The sequence below is a fragment of the Cebus imitator genome, unplaced genomic scaffold (assembly GCF_001604975.1).
Source record: "Cebus imitator isolate Cc_AM_T3 unplaced genomic scaffold, Cebus_imitator-1.0 Scaffold323, whole genome shotgun sequence".
In the NCBI taxonomy this organism is placed as follows: domain Eukaryota; kingdom Metazoa; phylum Chordata; class Mammalia; order Primates; family Cebidae; genus Cebus; species Cebus imitator.
Genome location: NW_016107638.1, coordinates 434,046 through 437,393, shown reverse-complemented (window position 1 = coordinate 437,393; position 3,348 = coordinate 434,046). Strand labels below are relative to the sequence as shown.

At 52.3% G+C, this 3,348-nt stretch overlaps 1 protein-coding gene across 2 annotated transcripts in view; it reads left to right on the top strand.

The window, feature by feature from the left end:
* ADGRD1 (adhesion G protein-coupled receptor D1) overlaps positions 1 to 3,348 on the top strand; it is a 175,261-nt gene that overhangs the window by 1,134 nt on the left and 170,779 nt on the right. The window lies entirely within an intron of this gene.

The window sequence follows — 3,348 nt, the reverse complement described above, 5'->3', positions numbered from 1 at the left end:
AGTCTTGCTCTGTTGTCCAGGCTGCAGTGCAGTGGCCGCAACCTCCGCCTCCTAGGTTCAAGCGATTCTCCTGCCTCAGCCTCCCAAGTAGCTGGGATCACAGGTGTATGCCACCACACTCAGCTAATTTTGGTATTTTTAGTAAAGACAGGGTTTCACCATGTTGGCCAGGCTGGTCTTGAACTCCTGATTTCAGGTGATCCGCTTGCCTTGGCCTCCCAGAGTTCTGGGATGACAGGCAGGAGCCACTGTGCCATTGCATGTCTTTGGGGCAGAGTCACTGGAGGGGACTGGCGCTCTGGCTCACAGTAGGGTCTCCAGACCTCCAGCCTCAGAGTGCTGGGCAACTTAGGCTGGAGCAGCCTACGAGTGGGACTCAGGACAGAGGGCCACCCTTGCTGCTGCCCCAGAGCCACTTTCCTTTGGCCATTGTGATGCTCAATCAGGAAGCATCAGGATGGGGCTTCTCTTGGGAAGACAGGGAGGCACACACCCTTTGCTGTCAAGACTGTGGGCGCATGTTCCGGTCAGCCAGGGCAGGCATGGGAAGACGAGACATTCTGGGAGCAGCGGGCTGTCAAGCTGGGCTGTTGCCCCCTGCTGAAAGTTGTAGGAGGTGGGAGGAGACCCTGCTGGTGCCTGAACCCCTGTGGGGAAGCCTGCTGTGAGCACGGCCTCTGCCCCCGCCCCACCAGAACTTGGCTGGGCCCCTACGAGCACTATTGTATGGCCCTGCCTCTTTTGATGGGGAACAGCCTTTTTTTAAACTTATTTTTATTATTATTATTTTTCTTTTTTGAGACAAAGTCTCACTCTGTCACCCAGGCTGGAGTTCAGTGGTGCAATCTCAGTTTCAGCTCACTCCTACCTCCACCTCCCAGGTTCCAGTGATTCTCGTGCCTCAGCCTCGCAAGCAGCTGGGATTACAGGCCTGTGCCACCACGCCCAGCTAATTTTTGTATGTTTAGTAGACACAGGGTTTTGCCATGTTGGCCAGGCTGGTCTCAAACTCCTGACCTTGGGTGATCCACCCACCTCGGCCTCCCAAAGTGTTGGGATTAACAGATGTGAGCCACTGCGCCTGGCTGGGAACCAGCCTATAATAATCAACCACAAATGGACTCAGGACAGCACTGTGAGCAGATCCCAGGGTGCTGGCCAGGCCTCCAGGGAGAGCACCCTTCCTGGGTGGAGGACCAGGAGCCTGCTGGGATCTGGGGATAGGTGTTGTGCCCTTAGCCTCTGTCTCCTTTCCGGCTGCCAGACAGCGCCAAGCCAGGATGTTCCAGGCGTTGTCACCACCTCCATTCACCAGTTCGGGCCTGGGGATGCTGCCACTTCTCTTTCATCCACACACATAGGGAGCCCCTTTTAAAAGGGTGTGGAAACTGAGTTTCCCTCTTCTCAGCCAAATCGCTGAAAGAAAGAAACAAGGGCTCCTGTGGCTTGGGAATGAGTAGGCATGCCCAGTGCTGTGTAAAGAGAGGATGTGTCCGCCGTGGGCGCCTCGCTTCTTGTCAATGCAGGCCTCCTGGCTTGAGAGGAGCGAGAGGAGGGGAGAGGCGGCCCCTTGAACTGCAGGGTGGTCAGGCAGAGCTGTGTACGCTGGTCCTGCAGGAGGCAGGTGGCCCCCATGGCCCCAGGAGGGCGCTCACTGCTGCTCAGTGTTGCAGAAAAGCTATACGGGCACTCCCTGGACTTCTGCTTATGACATAGAGTCCACACTCATCCTCGCACATGCACATGTGTCCACTTGCCCTCCCCATGCCACATGCCTACATGTGTCAACATATGCCCACATGCACCAACACACATTACACATTCACACATGTTGACACATAGGCATACACACCCCTATGGATATCCAGATGTCTACATGTGTCAACATATGCCCAGATATGCCAACACATGCCCACACATATCACTCACACCCATACACATGCAGACATGTTGACACACATGAATACACATGCAAAAATGTCCACACATAAGCCCAACACATCTATATGTGCCAGCATGTGTCAACATGAATACACACGTGTGTCCACACAATCCACATGCATTGATACATGCAAACACATGCAGATCCATGCACACCCCACACCCACATGTGCCAACACACATCACATTCACACACATCTACACACACCCAGACATGTTGCCACACATGCATACACATGCAAAAACACCCACACATGCCCACACATCTACATGTGCCAACATGTGTTAACAGGCATTCACACATGTGTACACACAATTCACAGGTGCTGACATGCATACACATCCACATCCATGCACACCCACTCCCACACCCACATGCCAACACATGTCCTTGTACATCCACATACGTGTATTTACCCATGTTCACATGCCACACATGTCCACACATACCCACATGTCTACACACATGACCACACACATTTACAGAGACCACACACATCTACATGCCTCCACACACATCCACACATTTCTGCACACATGCAGACCTACATGCACACACATTCACACATGTCCACATGTCTACACACATCTGCACATGATCACCCATGCATCACACACATACACATATGCCCACACATATACACCTCACACACGTCCACACACATTTGTACACATCCACATGTGTCCACACACATCTTCACGAACTCACACGTGCAAATGTCCCCACACATGTACACCCTCACACATTTACACACATCCACACACATTTACACAGATCACACATCCACACATGTACACACAGGCACCCACACATGCACACACATTTACACATCCACACACATTTACAGATCCGCACATATGCACAGATGTGTACACAAACACACACATATGCACTTGCGTTCTTGACTCTAAACTACAAGGAGCAGTTTGAACTCAGTCTTTGTTCCATGTAGAGCTTTTGCTCTTCCAAGTCCTGATTTAGGGTAGAAATCAGCGTTTTCTGGTCAAGAAGCCATCTTAGAGAAACAGCGGTGGTGCTGATGACGATAGAAAGGGACGGAAGGGCGTGGTGACCCGGAGTCTGTGTGGGAAAGCGCGGTGAAGGCGGCTGTGCCTCCTGAGCCCTTGAAACTGGAAGGTTCCTTTCTCCTCAGCTTCCCAGCCTCTGGCAGTCCCTCTCTGTCTCCTCATCCTCCCTTGTCCTCCTCTCACTGCAAATTGGTTTTGAACTTTTCCTTTTTTCTCTTCCTTCCTCCTTTCATCCTTTTCAGGATAATGGTGTAATGGTGAAGCTGGACACATTTGCTGAATGCTTAGGTGTCCTCCATGAACAAAACATCCTGCTGCCTGCTCCCCTCCTCCTCAATGCTCTCCCTCCTCCCCGCCGCTCCCCTCCTCCCCGCCGCT